This window comes from Phragmites australis, chromosome 12 (genome assembly GCF_958298935.1).
Source record: "Phragmites australis chromosome 12, lpPhrAust1.1, whole genome shotgun sequence".
NCBI lineage: Eukaryota > Viridiplantae > Streptophyta > Magnoliopsida > Poales > Poaceae > Phragmites > Phragmites australis.
Genome location: NC_084932.1, coordinates 19043629 through 19062628, shown reverse-complemented (window position 1 = coordinate 19062628; position 19000 = coordinate 19043629). Strand labels below are relative to the sequence as shown.

General features: G+C 40.6%; 1 long non-coding RNA gene across 5 annotated transcripts; it reads right to left on the bottom strand.

Annotated features, from left to right (window-relative positions):
• Positions 1-1218: 1218 nt before the first annotated feature.
• LOC133886034 (uncharacterized) lies at positions 1219-12424 on the bottom strand. Of its 5 annotated transcripts, XR_009903320.1 has the most exons (5): positions 12023-12424; positions 10812-10897; positions 7585-7739; positions 6260-7467; positions 1219-1378 (listed from the first exon to the last, which is right to left on the bottom strand). It is a non-coding gene; the product is annotated as an uncharacterized LOC133886034 (long non-coding RNA). The 5 variants fall into 5 exon arrangements; XR_009903318.1 differs by lacking the exon at positions 12023-12424 and having other exon boundaries at positions 10812-11659; XR_009903319.1 differs by lacking the exon at positions 12023-12424 and having other exon boundaries at positions 7585-7730; positions 10812-11659.
• Positions 12425-19000: the final 6576 nt, after the last annotated feature.

Sequence of the window (19000 nt, the reverse complement as noted above, 5' to 3'; positions counted from 1 at the left end):
ATAGTTATGATTATCACCGCTGAGTAAATACTGTCAGTTCCAAAACCGGCAGTGATGGGGTTTTGGAACCTGCAGTGATCAGCCTTTCTGTATTAGTGCTCCCACGTTTTAAGTCTGATTAACTTTGTTCTATTCCAATTGTTTTTCCAAAGTGTAAATTAAATTTCACCAAGTAGCAAATATATTCCCAATTTATAGTTTATTTGAATCTATTTGTACTTGTTGGTGCTTCACTAATTCGTAACAATAAACGACCCCCAGAAGACGTATTTTTTTGTGAGCAACAACGTAAAAAACCTCACTAAAAAAGACAAGTTAATCCCCATGCTCTTATGGAACTTATATATTTCAAATTCTAATATAATATTTATTTGTCACACTATTTTGAGAATTCTCAGTTTGCACTAAATAATATGATAATGTTTGAAAAATGCTTACTTCTACAAGTGCAACTTGATCTAGTGCTCTGCTCATTTCATTTGTACATCTGTTGGTGGAGAGGCGGCTGGCCTCCCCTTGTGAAGAATGGCAGCTACATAGATTGGGCTGTGAGAGTGCGCCAGAGAACGAGGAAGAAGTTAGAAGGGGAAGGTCTGGAGGGACCGAGAATTAATTAGAGTTAAATTTGGGGAGAAAGCGTAGGGGCTAGCTGTTTGATTGAAGCTGTAAACCACCAAAAAGTTTGTTATTGTCCAAATAATTCTAGCACCATTTGGACCAGTGCAGGAAAAAAATGGCATGGCTTAGGATTCTGGCAAGATTATTGTACTTTGTAAAGGCATGGGTGGGCACAGTTCATGACTAAATTTTGGTCAGGCAATTCTTACCTTCCTTCCCTTATGAAATATGTGTCCATCATGAAAATTTGGCTTATCCATGCAGCCTATTGCTTGGATTGGGACCAATGTTTTTTATCGTGTAATGTGATTTTATCGTGACAAAAAATTGGATGAGTAAATTGGGGTAATCCAAACAACAATGACGGGCAGGAGACTGAACTGAGGACCACGAAACTGAATTCCATTCTTGTGCCATTCTGTGCACACAAGGTTTCAAATTATGGATTATTAAATGACATGGAACAAATGAACTAGGTGGCTAAATAAGGGTTCACCTTACAGAATTTTAGCATCGAACTAAGCAATGGCCAAATCTGGATTAACTTGCGAAATTGTAAGGCAGATTTTGGCACTCTTGGACATGACCAAACAGCACTCCTGCAAACACTGTTTGAACGGTGGGATCAACTTGTACAAAGGAAAATGTATCGAAGATCCAACGTGGGCATTATCCTCTGTTTTTGCCACTAGTTAAATCCACAGTTCTCTCTTGCAGTATTGCCAGTGCGCTCTCAGTGACATCTAGACAGTTCTTCTCACTGCAAAAGCCAGTGAAAAAAGCAAATTTATCCCCAAAAATACATGACTTATGCTCAAAACCTATCGTGGTCGTCCTGCACGATGATAATGCTACTCACCTGCATAACAGACAAACCCTACCAAAAAGAACCCGCGGTGACATCGAAAGATGAGGTGAAAAGCACTCCTGCAGGTTGCAGCACTGCTCGCAACTTGTTTGGAGAGAGTTAACCTGATTGAGGATGATGCTGAGTTTACCATGGCTAGAAAGTTGACTCTGGAACTGCACCGAGATTTTCAGTAATTGATTCTTGGAAATAACTTGGTAGATCTACGTCGAACCACTACACAAGTGGTACAACATCCATTCTCTTTTTATTTATTATTTAGGATATCCACACGGTCTCTAACAAGCACATTTAACTATTATTTTTTATAACTACCTCTTGGTAAAAATTAATAACAATTAGATGATGTCAAAGTATTTTTTATGACAAATTCAGTACTATCATTTTATGTGCTAAATTCTAATAATTTTGTGTATATTAGTACTCAAAGTTTCTAAAATTTTACTTCACGTATTCTAACACAACATCTATTTAAGAACAGAGGTAGTATAATATAGTGACCGAAGAAGCATCTATTGAAGAATCCTGAAAGTGAAATGATGGATCTGCACCTTTATAATCTGTGGTAATCACCAATTAATTTTTAGCGTGGTTCAATTCTTTTTCTCGCTGCCTTTTATACAGGTTAATAGGAGAATATATGTGTCTCCAGCCAATGACAACCTCAAATTTTGAAGGTTCATTCCACATACTGTGGTCAGGGGCATTCAACTAAAATAACATCTAATTCGAGCGTTTTAAACACACTTACGCTACACCATCCACAAAGGTAATGGGCAGGTGAGCTGTCATTTTTCTTATCTCTCCTACTTAAAAAATCACTAATAGATCTATCATCCGCTTTTCTTCTACCACCCCTGATCGATCTATGCTCCATTTTTCCCTCCGCGTACGCCTGGTTTTTTTCAGCGCACCTGCTCGGTTCCTGCGCCTCATCTCCACCCGCATCTCCCATCCGTCGCTGCCTCCTTCCCTTCCACGCTGCCTCCGAGATCTCCTGCCTCCTCTCCACTTGCCCCACCTGCCTCCATTTTCACCCGTTGCCTCCTCCATTCCTCCCTTCCAGGTCCCAGCGATGGCACCCTCGCCCGCGCCTGGTGCCCCCTCCAGGTTCCAGCCTTCAGAGAAGGACCTCTTCCTCGCGACAGAATCTGATGACACCGCTGCGTTCGCCTCCCTTGCCCCCGTCGACCTTGTTGTGGCCCTCTCCCTCTGCAACGAGGACGACCACTCCTTGCTCCACATCATCGCCGCTGCTGGCCACCACTAGGCAAAGAGGCTTTCTGCTGTCTAGAATCGAATATGTTGGGTGTCTAGGTTTAGAGTTTTGACAGTTTTACGATGTTGTGGTGGGTTTAGGTGGTGCTCACGCTTGCGGAGGCCGATCGTGACGCCGCGGCCAGCGTCGTGAACGCGAAGGACGAGGAGGGGTGGGCGCCGATCCACTCTGCAGCAAGCATCAACGACGCCCAGATCGTCAACATCTTGCTTGAGCGAGGTACGAGATCATAGCTTTGCATCTAAGCGAACGTGCTCTTTTTGTGCAGCAAATTTCTGTTGGGGGGAATTGGTACATGATGAGTTGATATTTTTTTATGACATTGTTTGTATGAGCAATTTCTTGTGTGAATTTCATGCTGAATCCAACCTCTTTTTCTCTATGCATTCCTTGTGTGAATTTCGTGCTGGAGAATTTAGACTAGATCCCTCAAATTCCTTAACCTTATAAAGTTGCTGCCTTTACTGTGATTGGATTGTTGATATGTTGTGGAGTTATGGACTTATAAGTTAGAACTTGGTTCTATAAAATTGCAGCTAGGTTGTTTCGTTCGCTAATTCAGATATGTAGGGAAGATACAAAATTGAGTGTATTTTCTATTTCTTATGTTATCAATACATTCTGTATCAGTTATGTACTACTTGCCTAGAATTTACTGCAGTCTAAATGGTGGCAAATATAGCTTGGATAACCCTCTATGAGACCATTAGCTTATAATTATATCCTTACCTTCTTATGTCTGTCCATACACTCAACTTTTAGCTCTTCCTGTGGTTTCTTTTGTTGCGTTCCGTCAATCACATTGTATGGTTGAGACATGGTGCTGGTTGTGGCGATCCGGTAATCTTGACACTTTACATTTAGGGTTCTGATATGAGACGCATGCTATGGTATGTTTGGCATCATGGATTAACAACGGCATATTATAAAGTTTAGGTTAGAGTTGAGTTATGCGTACAGTCTTGTGAATGTTATGAAGCTTTAACAAAAATGAGTTGTACAAACTTGGATCCATTTCTGATTGCTACTATTTGGTCATTTCTGAGCAGAATTTAGAGTACCTGTCAGGTTTATCATTTTATTCCTTTTGGATTTCTTCTATTTGAACATACATTCATGAATTTGTGGTATGTTAATCTAATTGACATGGTATTATCAGTGTGGGGGAATTTACTAATCTCAGCAGTTGAAAATATTTTCCATCTAAACCGAACATAAAGAAGCCTAATAAAATCATAAAGAAAGTATTGTAGGTAACATGTCGTTTCTCTGCCAAATTATGCCTAGTATCCCACTTTCTGATCTTTGTAGTGTTGTAGCGCATATACTCATTCCTCTTATCCCTTACTATTTGTTGCAACTACGCTTTTGCTACATTTTAATTTTGTTGGTCAAGTGCTACATTTTCATCTACTTCTTATTTGGCGTTTTCCTCGCAGATGGCGTCTTCAAAACAAACCAGGGTCGCACTCCATTCGAAGACCTATCCAACACCACCAGCACAGATAAATCTTAAGAACCTCTATCCTAAGGTCTCATTTCATACTCTATGACTAAATACATGTTGTACCTTTCCAGATGGGGTTAGCAATATCAACGTTGGTGTACCCATGACATCCGCCACACATCCACCCATCGCAGATCCTAAATAACATAAGAGGCAAAGGGCATGGGACCGGTATGTGCAAATGTCTAGCTAAGAAAAAGATGAATTTCTAAAAAAAAACGTGAAGCGTATCATCGAAAGAAAGCAAAGCCACCCTTGAAACTGCGGAACAACATCAAACATCAACGCCCCTCCCAACTACATCCAACAAGGAGAACATTGATCCGTATGATAGTACTAATTGGTTGTGCAGAAATGATACGTACCAAAGGCAAAATGTTCCTCTACCATATCAGGTGCAAAAAAGCATTATGACCAGTACAGAAACAACAAAGACCCCTATTCAATTGCTAGGTATTGTGAATAATTATCAGATGATGTCATTTGGATTTCAAGATTTCAATATAACATCTGTTTCAAAAATAACTGAATTTATATTAAAAAGTGGATCGCGTTGTAGGTGACTACACATCTACGTATGAAGAGTAGCAATGAGCCTGTGCTGGTCCAGGTGGGGCAGCAGCAAGTTATTACAACCTTGAAGGTGTGCTATGCAGAGTGGTGCTTGGGTATGATAGAAGGAGGAGCACGCACATATCAGGTGGCTGGTTGTTCTAGTGTTGTGCTTGCAAACTTCAATGAGATACCAAAGGGGGAAGAAGGCAGTTTAGATTAGTGATAGAGAAGGAGCAAGTTGCGAGTGATTGTTGGTTGGGGAACGAGGTAAGTGTTGCTGTTATGCTCTATTTCATCATTCGTTTATTTAGCATTATATGAATGCTAAGTAATATTGGGGTTTCTCATTTTATTTCATGCCAAATTGCCAATTATTGAGCTGTGAAGTCATTACAATAGAGAATCACTCCTAGATACATTCATGTAAACAATATCTTCTACATATGTTTGATGTTATCTTATGCAACAACAAAAAAAAAAATTGTTACAACGCACGGACACTCAACTAGTATATTAATAAAGAGCGAGAGAACCCGCAAAGGAAGGAAACAAAGGGGGGGAAAAGGCAATAGCCCATAAAACAAAAACCTATTCTCTCCTAAGAAAGCGCCCAAGGCGCCATGCTCCCCCAAACTCTACGCTCCTTCTATACCTCCCAGCAGACAAGGATAATCAGCGACTGTAGCCCCTTCTTAAGCATGTTTGGCGCAGTAGACAGATTTGTCCACCATTGATGAGAAGAATCAGAGAGAGACCACGAGGTTGGTTAAAGTCACGGATGCGAGACCCATAGAGCCAAGGTGGACCCCATCGATCCCAGGAATTGGGCTTTGTAGGCCGAGGCTGCTAAGTACACCCCATCTTGTGCGAGTTTCTAAGTGATGGAATCGTAGGTATTATGTTTCAACTCTCTATTCTGACCCAAACAATACAATTCATTTCAAGATTCAAATTTCAAAACCAACCAGTGCATCCCAAAATACTAAACCATATTAAGACAAACATATTTCCTACATAAAAAGTTAAACATAAGCATATTTACCTTCCTCGGACAAAAAAAAGAGGATTTCCAATGCTGCTGAAACATTGAAACTGTGTGTATTTGCAGATTTTGAGATCGACTCCAGGCAGCTAGCTCTTGGTTAATGTATAAGAGTAAACTTGGTTTTGCACGATCAAAGGGGAAAAAAGAACTTCCGTCTAGGGTTTTAATAACTCTAACCAGCCGCAAAACCAGAGAGGTACTACTGGTTTATCAACCAAAACTAGCCGGTTCTCGGATAAAAACTAGCCAGCAGTATGGCCTGGTAGTATGGAAATTTTAGAAAACGTGTTGTCAGATTTAGTTCGAGTATAAGCTAAAAGTAATTATAAGATATTTGGTATAAAATTGACAATGAAGGATAGATATTAGGGCTTAGAAAATTGTTACCTGTCCAGTTCCAGTTTAGAGGCCAGTTTTTTTGGATGGTTTCCCGAACCCTGGCTCCGTTCATATCCATCTATAAAACAGGAAATCTGCAAAATGATTGATTAAAAGAAAGTCAACAGATGACAAAATTGCTGTAGAAATGCACATGTTTTCAAGAAATGCAGGAACATGTAGTTCAAAAATTATCACGAGCCATGATTTAAGGTCTTTTTGGAAAACAATATTTTTTACAGGGACATTGCAGGAAACAGAACAATTCTTTTGAAGTCCCAATCAAAACCTTCTGCTCCACCAACTGACTGGAAGGAAAGTGATTAGAAATCTGAGAAACTATCAAACACGTAATTAAAATTTAAAACATTTCAGCCATTTTTGGTATCTTACAACTTCACCTGAGAAACTAGTTATCAGCAGGTTGTCAACCCTGCTTGCACCAATGGTTCTTCACATATCCATCCATAATCTAAGGGAAAGAAAAAAAAAAGTAATGAAAAAGAAAAAACACAGCTCCAGAAATATAAATGCGTACAATTATAGTCACAACCAAACGCATGCGAACGCCCAAAAAGGCAGATCTAAAAGGTAACGTTTGTAGGTGAATGTAGCATGGAAAATGACCCAGCATTCAGCACCATCACTTTCTTTAGTTCCAGGGGCTGCAGCAGACACCACCCATCATCTGAGTTTACCCATCAAATTATCCCTAATCCCGGTCTTAGATTTGCCGGGTCGGCCATTACAGTCATGCTTAAGGTGCATAAAGACAAAAAAGCACAACGACAATGAACTCGCAGTTGACATCGAAAGCTTTGTGATAGACTCAACTAGTAGAGTACAACTCATTCCCCAACTTGAATGGTGAGAGCAAACCTCGCCTGGATGCACCTACACAGTCTCAAAAGGACATACCTGTACCTTGTACCTGTCGTTTTGAAGAAACAATAATTTGTGCTAATGGTAGTTCTGTGATAGGAAGAGTAAGAGTAAGACTAATAAAACTCTAAATGCGCACTAGATCTAATGAATCTTCTCAATTTCAGCTGGAAACAGCATTATGGTCTTTGACATTTTTTATCACTGACATAGGTGCCGCCGTGCAGGTCACCTGTCGTAAATATCACCCCCATCTTCACATGCATGATCCATCATCTGAACTGAAATTAGACATTCTTGACATTGTATCCTTCACAGATCTTGCACCTGGATCGCTGAAAAGACCAGGAGCCAAAGAGGAGAGCGATGCAGCCACCCAGGTGATCGCCTCAAACTTCAGCACTAGTACAACTTTAGACTAAGTTTTGAAAAACAAGGGCCGGAGGCTGTACCTTACGTCGTCCTGATTGTTGCAATGTGGAAATTCCAAGGAGTGATGTCAGTGTGCCAAATCCATTTCTGCTGGTCGATGCTGCGGTCCATGTAATGCTCAGCTGCTGTCCTGACGAGCATAAATCCAATTTCTTGAACTCGCGTTCTGAAATGACTACATCAAAGCTGCGTTAAAGGCATACCAATTTGGGAAAATAATGTGGGCAAAAATTAAAGAGGGAGATTGACTTGAATTGCAATGGTCAGAAATAATACAGAAAATTCACTCTGGACATGATTTAGAAAATCCACTTGTCATACCAGACTAGTGTAGACCAGTTTAATCAGAAAACCAACAACCAGAACCGGTTTATCCTGGATTGGCTAGACCGAAGATTAAATTATTTTATGAGCTATGGAGTACAACAAATTTTATATTGTCTTGGCCATGAAATCATGTACTTAACTGCTTAATGTTTCTAACATTCAAAATAATCTTAATATTGTTTTGTTACACAAATTCTAATATAGATGTAAGGATTAGAATTATTTCCATATATGTGAACTTCTCTGATTCAGAGTCCTCTTGTATCTTACATATATACTCTCTGTAGCCACTTGCACAAGATAGATGCATGCAGCTAGATGAAAAATTGAAACACCCTCCGCTTGTAGTTCTCCTCGTGTGTCCTGGTGTGCCCTTGTGTTTTTTTTCTTTCAGGTTTTGGGTTTTTCACATTAAGTCCGTTACGATGTGTTCTTTGCCATATTGATGTCAATAACCAGCTGGTAAGTACTGAATGATGCTACCATGTGTTCATGCATGTCAGTGGTTACTGTGGCAAGCTTAAGTGCTGGGTTCAAGGCCTGCTAACAGGGGGGAGGGGGGGAGAACTAGTACTGACCACACACCAAAAACCTATCAAAACTAGAACTTGTAGCACTTCTTGAATAGTCTAGAGCTTGTAAAGATGAATGTAATGGCTCCAGGCTGTTGCCAAGAGAAGACCCCAAAAAAAAACTCTGTACTAGGTGGCATTGTATATAAGAAGCAATAGGCATATAAATTCGAGTTGAAGAGGACTCGAACCTGGATAGCGGGGATGTACACCCACACCTCCCACCAACTGAATTAGGCTTAGTTCCTAAGAGAAGACCACAAAGGCTTCCTACTTCATTATCCATCAGTCAAACCCTGACATTGATCGATGTATACTTTATATGACTTAGCGACATAGATAGAAGTAGGGTTATAGAAACTGGTGGTCACTGCCTGAAGCCTGAGACCAGTTATCACTTGTTCTAATTATACTGTCTAGACTGAAATGCACTATGCCCAGCCGCACCACCACATGCTCTCTATCTAAAAAAATGGTTTCACATATAGCACCACTATAGTGGATTGATGGATTTCAGAACACAATATAGACCATATAGCAGCCCCATATGATCTAAAGAAACAGCAAACCCCTCATTGGATAATGATGGCATCCCAACAATGCTTTGATGGACTTCAGCCAACACCTATTGATCTATGCACCAGATTAGACTAATTTTGTGTGAACTCTTTTTGTTAGTTATTAGGTGCAATATTTCACAGTTAAATGATTCTTTTATTTGAAACGCACCGCTGAGTTGCCTACCTGCTAGAACCACCATTGTACACCATGCGGTTCTTGGCCAAAACCACTAGTCAATTACCACTTGCTGCATATGACCAGCCGAGTTGCTTGGTGTTATTTACAAGATCTTAATTTAATGTCAAAAGGCAGTCACTGTCTATCAGTATTTTGTCACCAATTCGGAATATTTCTTGCAAGGAAGTTTAAGTTTCTCTCTCTAAAAGAAAATCAATTGTTCATCTTTGTTTAAACTGATAGCAATATAGCTACCTGTGGTAAGATCTCTAAAATGACAAACTCGAAACATCATTAAACATGGACAGGATTGGTACTTCAGTTGTGCTGAAAATACCGAGATGCGAACTGTTATGTTCAACTTCCGAAACTCACCTGAAGATAATATTCCAAATCTCGTATGAGGATGTGCTGCCAAGCATTTTTGTTTAGAACCAGAATCCATCTCACTGTAGATTGGCTCTATGCGTTTGATTCTGATGTAACTTCTTGGGGGTAGCCGTGAGCTGTGGGTTCTTGCATGACACTAATAGTGCCGAAGGCAAGATTATCTTGGCAATTATTACTATTTCAATCCAACCATCATGTTTTCCAAAAGCTCAAGTAAAAAGAGGATGATTTTACATTTTTCACCTATCTTTAATCAATTTACATCATGGATTATGTTTTGCAGCCAAAAAAAAGGGTACTAAAGAGCCATAAAGAGGCAAAGAGATCTTTTAACTTGGTAATTAAGATTATTATGCTTAGAGATATATGCCTTACAAAGTATTGTAAGAAAGTGCAGCAAGTAGATAAAAAATTAAGCAGGCCCTAACCTCCAGAAATGTGGATATTAAGAAAAACAGTAATAGCCCTTAGTAAAAATCGTGGAAGTTCACATCAAAGAATCTGGAGGCAAAGCATAAATTAGTTGCCCCTATAACTTCTTTTTGGCGGTTCATATCACCTTATAGTAAAGTCGGACTCGAGGTTGATTGCTCACGCAGCTTAAGAAATCATTAGAGATAATGGGGAACATCAAAAAGTATGTGCACACGCTTGCTTGACGAATCATCTTGAAGGTAAAAAGGAACTTTGGTGTATAATCATAATACAACCCAGCGAATTAGTACAAGCCTCATTGGCTCTCTTCTGTCATTTCACTCTGCTCTGAGGGGGGAAAGTTGCTTCTCTTTTGCACAAGTGTAAAATAATTACAAGTATCGTCTATGGACCTAAAAAAGAAAGCTCCTTAGACACAAAGGGTAATGATGTGCTCTAGCTCTTTATGCACACAAACCTACTCAACTAATGGCTTCCAGTTCTCTTTATGTTAAAGGTTCTTGATGAGATTCACTTTCACTAATCGAAAGGTCTGGGCAACTATGGTCTGTGTCGCTCATCCTCTTCCGCCACCACATCGAATTGTAAGAATAAACAGCAGAAGAATCCAGTGAAAGAACAAACCAAACTTTTTTTAAAAAAAAAATCATCTACCACATTGTTACCATGACCTATGGGCGAATTACACTACAAAACATACAAAGCACTGAATAACAAGAATATCATAATCTGACACTGAGCAACGATCAGTATTACCTTTTTTTACGAGGTAGATCAGTATTTACCTTTATTTACACCGAAAGATCAATCCCCCAGAGCCTTCAGACAAGTGATTCACGAGGCCGCGGCCGCTGCACTCCCACGTGTGAACCTGAAAGGGAAAGAACCAGCTCCACCATTGTCAGGACCACCAACAAAGGGAGATGCTAGGTGTAAATGGACATCCTTTTCCTCTCAAAGAGCTAGTTAGCCATGCTATCTTTTTGAGTAGGTTGTAGCTGTGGTGGTTGAGCTGAGCATAGCAAGAATGTTAACATGCAACCCAGCAATTGGGGGAAGGAAAATTATATGCGAGTGGTGGGGCCATCGTGCTGTGATCAATGTCCAGATAGGTATGATCTTGTGGTGACTCATCCTCTCAGAGACAAGAAAAATGTGAAATTATGTGATTTGAGAAATAGTGATGCGACAGCAACCACAGGATCCACAACTACAATCAGGGTTCAATGTTCATGAAACTGTACCAATGGCAGGCAACATTGCTTGGTTCGGCTCTGCTAAGGCACTGTTGCGAAGAGCATGGACAGCACAGTACTCATCAAAGAACTAAATGAAGTTTCAAAAGAAAAAACACATAATGGAGGTGAACAGCCTTGATCTTCTCTTTTCTTCCAAAAAGATAAAATACAATTTGGATAGAACAAGCATCTGTGCTGGCTCGAAACAAATAACTCTAAACCCTTTAACCAGCCAGTTTTGAGAAAAAAATCATCAATGAAAATTAGATCCTCGTGATAACCAACTGATTGAAACCGGCCCACAGGTTTCCAAACCCTGAAACGGTTATATCTACTAAACAAGCATGGAGTGAGAAAATAGGGTTCTTTTTTTCAGTGACAATCACATCCTGTGAGCAGTACCAGATAAGTTTCAAGCTGCATAAGCAAGGCTCCTATTATAACAGCACAGATGGCAACTTGGCAAGCATCGAATAAATTACAGGACACATATAACTAATAAATGACACATTGCTAGCGACAGCCAGACGAATTGTAATTCTAAAATCAATGCCAACGTGCTGTTGAGGCTACTTGGAAGTTTGGAGAGAAGGCACTCAGACATAAAACAATTTGCCTTCAGTAAATGATAAAGCAGAGCACTGAAAAGAATTAAAGAAACTAAAGTTGCAATGGAAATAAAAGAAGTTTCGACCTTATCAAGCAACTTTTATATATAAATGTAAGGTACTCTCATTGATTTTTTCCTACAAACCTACCTTAGTGTACCAGAGGAGCCTGTCAATCATATTTCACTACTGTAGCTTGTATGGTGGTGGATTGATATGAAACTTTGTACTCTTGTACCACAACTGAAAGAAATCATGGTATTTTGGCCTGCAGACACCATAGACTTCAATAGATATGTGAAATTGTGTCCAAAACAATCGAGATGTTGGTTCTGGGGTAACCTAGCTGCATCTAAATTAAGCAAATCCAACAAACAAACTAACCATTTCTATACTGAAAATTCGACAATGTCCTCAAATCTCAACCTAATATGTTCAGTAAATGCTTCACTGACAGCACTGCCCTAGAGACCCAGTCAGCAAATAATGCAAATGTTCTTCTAAGATAATAATTCTATGTTAATTTACAACTAAAAGAAATGTTTTTATTTACTTCAAATAAAACCAGTTTATGCAATCTTTTTAGCAATTGAAAAGATGACAACCAAAGCATTGACTTCTAAAAGTCACTAAAAGATAAAACATATATGTGTTTCTACTAGATCATAATGTTTCAAGCGGGGTGAAGAAGCCTGGTCCCACATACCTCTACAACAAGATGGGAGAGCTCAAGAGACAGATGGAGAAAAAAAACCCAAACCAACATCAAACAATCTCATCGGAGCCCTCAACTTCACTGCTAATCCCACAAAAGAAAAACAATACAATTACATTGGACCCACAATCATGCATACTAATTGCTTAATTGGTCTCCTAGGATAGAAATTGGTCTCCTTTTGTTCCAGTAAGAAACAAGCATATTTTCTGTTCAGTACTGACTTTGTAGATGCCAATAAAATCCTTAACTAAATCCAAAATTCCAAAAAACTTCTAAAACTGAAGCATAGGCATTAAGGGTAACTTTTTCAAAATCTGATGCTGAATGGAACAAACCTAATATGATGTGTTGTTATTACCACCGCACTTATACCAATACCTTTTCCCTGCGCACACAGGCACAAGAGCATGACCACCCAGAAAGAAAGAAAAAATTGTCCTTCACCCTAAGCCTCACTCTAGGAATGGCAACATGCCCATTCCCCAGCAGTGGGCAGGAGACCAGCCCCTCCCCTGATTCCAATCCAGAAGCAAATTGTCCCCAACATATTGTGCAAAAACAATTTTTGCTGCTAACAATAGGTGCGCATCACAAATCAATTAAATCAGACTTTGTGTGTTAGCTGTTAACATCCAGACAACCTAAAGTAAATCACTTGATGTGTCAGCTGTTAGTATCACCACTATCTTGCATATCTATCTTAGGCGAACTAGTTCATGACAGTTAGGCTATTATTCACAAAGTCATACGAAGTAAAGAAAGTTATCACACCTCTATGATTGAATCAGAGTCACTTAACAACTATTATGTTTTGGGAGAAGTAGTTAACAACTTAACTCCATACAACTCTTGCTGCTCAACTCAGAACAACTTAACTCTATGATTGAATCACACTCAGTGATCACAATCTATGATTTGTGTTTCAGTTCAAATAGAGTGGACCAGTTGGCAAGACCATGAAGCTCCACCCACAGAAAACAAGGTAATCATATGATCAGTCATCAGAAACCAACCATGCGAAAACCAACAGATTCACACAACATACCCATCAACCTATTTTACCCAGGTAAGCAAAATGTGAGGATGATTTGCTAGAAAGTATCATCGCCTAAACTGCAGCCAATAGATAAGATCAAACAAGGCAAAAGACAGCACATATACATTTTTAGATCAGATCAAACATTAAGAAAGACAGAGCTCATATTAGATTTGGAATAACAAAGTTTGCTGCTTGTGGGAGAAATTTTCAGTAGCAACAACTACATACTGACGAGTACATGAGAATGGAGAGGGATGATAGCAATAAAGAATGCAGAATCTATACAAGCAACAAGTGAATATCATAGCAAAAAAGCTACTAATAAGTAATAATTGATAGACCACATATCAACTTGTTTGCGTAAAATATCAACACAGTGGCTCAAAATGATGTGACCATGGCACATATTCCCAATTAAACATTTTTATGCAGTTTATTATTCAACTATGAAAGTGGCATGGCATCTTTTCGACAAAGAAACTAGTAGATCTACATGAAACATCAACATCCAGCTCCAGCATATGACCAAACTTCTATTTTCATGAAGCAGCAGAATTCACCAGACAGAAGAAGGTGACAGGACCCTCACAACAAGAGACATTTGGGGTAATTTACAAGATTAGACGTTAGTAATTAGTACAACAGTTAAAGGGATGAACAGACGTGGGTATGCATACGAGACCATTTGCAATGAGACACCGAAAACATTGGACACTGGATATTAAACTTCATTAAAAGACGAACACTGTCAAATTAGACATACACATTGATACGGTAGCTGATAGGTAATGGTGAATTGGTGGAAGATAATGGCCCTAGTCGCCCTCATCACCAACAGGGCTTGTCCCAGCGGCAGGAGTCTCTTACCATGCCGGTCCTTTATTACACCTGATCTATTCTTTGCTTCCTGATAACAGGTACATGACTATATCTTTTATAGAGATGGCTTGACTTGACTTCCAAGAAATACATCTTTAAACTATGTTGGTCAGTTAGTAATGATCTAATTTGTTCCATTTTCTGTTCTGTAATCAATCTAATTCCTGACAAAAGAAACTAATCTATTTATTCCCTAATAAACCAATCTAACTTAAGGTAACTACAATATCCAATAGGCAGAGAGAACTGCTGCTGCGCGCTACAGTACTCAGTCTAAGGCCCATAACACACATTCCTGTGATTCTATTTGTCCAAAACTATAAATAACAACTAGGAAGGATAAATAACAAGTACTTGGTCAAAGTACATTAGTTGACCACTGCAGCCTGTCAAATTCAACACCAGAGCTCTGTTGTTCAATATGGAAATTGACAATTTAGACGTATCACATAGACATCATTTCTAGTTGTACAAAAACCATAAACAGCATTCAGGAAGGTTAAATACCATCAAGAAATTGGTTGGAGAACATTCGTTGACCATCACAAGCTGTCAAATTGTGATAAATATCAGAATTATCTGTATGTTGCATTGCATAATGCATATAATGACATTTATAGGACTGCACCAAAGCTCAACTAACAGAGATAGCTTGAATTAATCACATAAATGTTGAGTTTCAAGACCCGTTGGACCAGCTTGGCCATGTGTGGTGAAAGGGTCTCAAAAATGGTGGGTTGGCCAGTTAGTAATTAGCATCTCGTGAAAGAATGGTCAATTTAAGCCCCAAATGTGCATCTAAACAAACAAAACACAGTAATCAGTTCTTACTACTACTCAAGATCAGTCCTTATGCAAGAACTGAGATGAACACGAAGTTAACAAGTGAAAAATGAAAAATACCAAAAGGTTCTGCTATCTTAAAAAGCAAGTAACTTAGCCCCACGAAATTAACAAATGACATGGACCTGGAATATGTAGCGCTATGGTTATTAGGAATAACCATAGCGCTCAATGGGAAAAGCATGCCAACACAAATGTCCAAATCTCAAATGATTTGACAAAATTGTGCAGTTATATTTGAAGAAATAACATCAAATGATACCAATTGAACCGGAAGCAATGTTTAGAATAATTCTTGTAAATAGTATCCCCAAAATTAATTTGCATTTATTCTAATTCACTTTTTTTACTGATATTGTACATCATAGGAAATTTATCACTTGATTATTGGTGCAGAAATTGAACCTATCATCGTCAGGTCTTCTGCTCCTGGAAAATGTAATGAGCTAGAAATGCATTTCGAAATCAATATCCTTAACAGCACACTGTCCCTACCACATATGTTTTGCACAATTCTTAAAACTGATTGTTATAATAACCCAAATACCAAAGCAACACATCATTGTCAACATGTGCAAATTAGAAATAGAAAAACTCACAATCAAACATGATAAACCATAGCACGGTTAGAGTTGCAAATGGTTTTGCTATAATGCATTTTGAGTTGACCCATATATGTGTAGTTGAGTCATAAGGCTCATAAATGTAGTTTCAGTCATTAAAAAAATATCCCTGCAACTGACACAACAATAGATTAATGGATCAAACAAGACATGAATCCGATTTGACTGAAACCACATGTAGGACCTATCAAGACCTACATAGCTCATCTCTGAACCCGATATGACAAACACGTAAAATCACTAACACAGCATAAATCCGATATTACACAAGAAGCTCTGGCATAAATGAACATGTTATTAATCATGAATGTTGGAATATCTATCGTGACTGTATGGAAAGGATCTTCATGTATAGAAAGGATTCGCATGTATAGAAAGGATCCCTAGAAAGGGTAGCTGCAGTTTCCTAGTTTAGAGAGATTGATCCCTTACCATGTATAGCTCATCTCTTACCTAGTTTAGCATCATGTACAACTATATAAGCCAGCCGGCTCCAATGAGAATAGTCAAGCCGAGTATTCCCCCATCTTTATACTCTTTCATGGCATCAGACTAAGAGTTCCCCCTCCCCTTCCCTCTCCTTCGCCTGTCAGATCTGCACCCCCTCCTGCACAGCAGCAGCACTGATCTACTTCACCATGGCTAACACCCAAGCTTCCGCTCTCTCCACCATAAACGTGCATTAGCACATCCCCTTCTCACTCGAGCTTCACCCATTGAATTACTCCCACTGGCGCGAATTATTCCAAGTTCTCGTCGGTGAGTTCAATGCCAAGGGCCACATCGATGGATCATCCCCCAAGCCGGACACCAAGATAGGGGCAAATGACGCCATCTCCACTTGGGAGTCGACGGACTACGTCATCCTCTATTTGCTCTATGCGTCCATCTCCGATGAGATCCTCTCTATCGTCATCGTGCCTAGCGCTTCTGCGCACGCTGTTTGGACCGGTCTGGAGGGACTGTTCCGCGACAACAGGACAGTGCACGCCCTCTCCCTTGAGGTGGAATTCCGCAGCCTGGCTCAGGGCGATCAGATCATCTTGGTCTACTCCCAGCGCCTCAAATCCTTCGCCGTCGACCTCGACTAAAAGGTGTCCGAGGACACTCTCGTCCTCACCATGTTGCGCGGTTGGTCCAACCCCTTCCGTAGCAATGCCACCATCATCAAGACAAAGACGTCGTTCCCGACATTCCTCGAGGCTCGCTCTCTTCTCCTTGATGCGGACCTCAAGATTGGTGCGCCCACCAGCTCCTCCACAGCTCTGGTGGACACCACCAACGCCAAACTTGCTGGACATGACTCCTCCAGCCACTCAACTGGCTATGGTGCTGGCACCAGAAACCCATCCACCAGCTCGACGTCAAGAACGTCTTTCTCAACGGCAAGCTCGAGGAGACAGTCTTCTACCAGCAGCCCTCTGGCTTCGTCGACGCCGACAAACCAAATTACATCTACCATCTCAACAGACCGCTCTACGGTCTGAAGCAGGCTCCCTGCGTATGGTACATCCGCTTCCAGACTTCGTGGTCTCCATCGGCTTACGTGGCTGCAAGACGGACTCCTCCCTCTTCGTCCACCACTGTGGGACCGACATCGCCTACCTCCTGTTGTACGTAGACAACATCCTAACAGCGTCAAGCACGGCCCTGCTTCAGCGGATCATCACCGCCCTCCGGAACGAATTCACGATGACCGGCTTGGGCAACCTCCACTACTTCCTCGGCATCTCAGCGCGTCGGGACTCCCGCGGCATTTTTCTCTCAAGAAAAATATGCTGCGGAAATTCTTCAGCGGGCCAACATGTCTCCATGCAACCCGGGCCCCACGCCGATTGAAGCACGCTTCAAGCTGGCTACCGCAGCTGGTGCTCCTGTCTCCAACCCGACTTTGTACCGTAGCCTTGAAGGTGCTCTCTAGTATCTCACCTTCACCCGTCCCGACATCACGCATGCTATTCAGCAAATCTATCTCCACATGCACAATCTGCAGGAACAACACTTCCTGCTGATCAAGCGCATTCTGCGATACGTCAAGGGAACAATCAGCAACGGCTTGCAACTCTCCCACAACTCCTCCCACGACCTCGTCATCTACTCCGATGCAGACTGGGCAGGCTGCCCCGACACTCGCAAGTCTACTTCGGGCTACTGCATCTTCCTCGACGACAACTTGATCTCCTAGTCCTCCAAGCGCCAACACACCGTCTCCTGGTCTAGTGCTGAGGGTACGGAGCTATCGCCCGTTGCCGAAGCTTGCTGGCTATGCCAATTCCTCATCGAGATCCGACGCCCGTTGACCAAGGCCATCGTCGTCTACAGCAATAACATCAGCGCCGTGTACCACTCCACAAACCCGGTCCAACATCAGCGGACTAAACATGTGGAGATTGACTTGCATTTCGTGCGCAAACAGGTGGCCCTCGGCGACGTCCGTGTTCTACATGTCCCGATAACCCTTCAGTACATGGATATCTTCACTAAGGGTCTGCCAACCACGGTATTCCAAGATTTTCACTCCAGTCTCAACATTCGCGATGCTCCAAGTTCACACTACGGGAGGGAGTTGGAATATCTATCCTGACCATATGGAAAGGATCTTCATGTATAGAAAGGATCCGCATGTATAGAAAGGATCCTCATGCATAGAAAGGGTAGCTGTAGTTTCCTAGTTTAGAGAGATTGATCCCTTACCATGTATAGCTCATCTCTTACCTAGTTTAGCACCCTGTACAACTATATAAGCCAGCCGGTTCCAATGGGAATAGTCAAGCCGAGTATTCCCCCATCTCTATACTCTTTCAATGAATATTATGTTAGCCAAATTAGAGAACAAAAAATTAAAAAATAGATCATTACTAAACGACCAAAAAAATCATGGTTCAGTGTGAGAAGTCAACTTCTCAGTAAGCTTGAGGACTTAACATTATAAATTCGCAAATTAGATGTCTTAGAAACTACATGGGAACTTAATGTACCAATTCATAATATATACACTTAAAGTACCAGTTTCACTAAATAGAAAT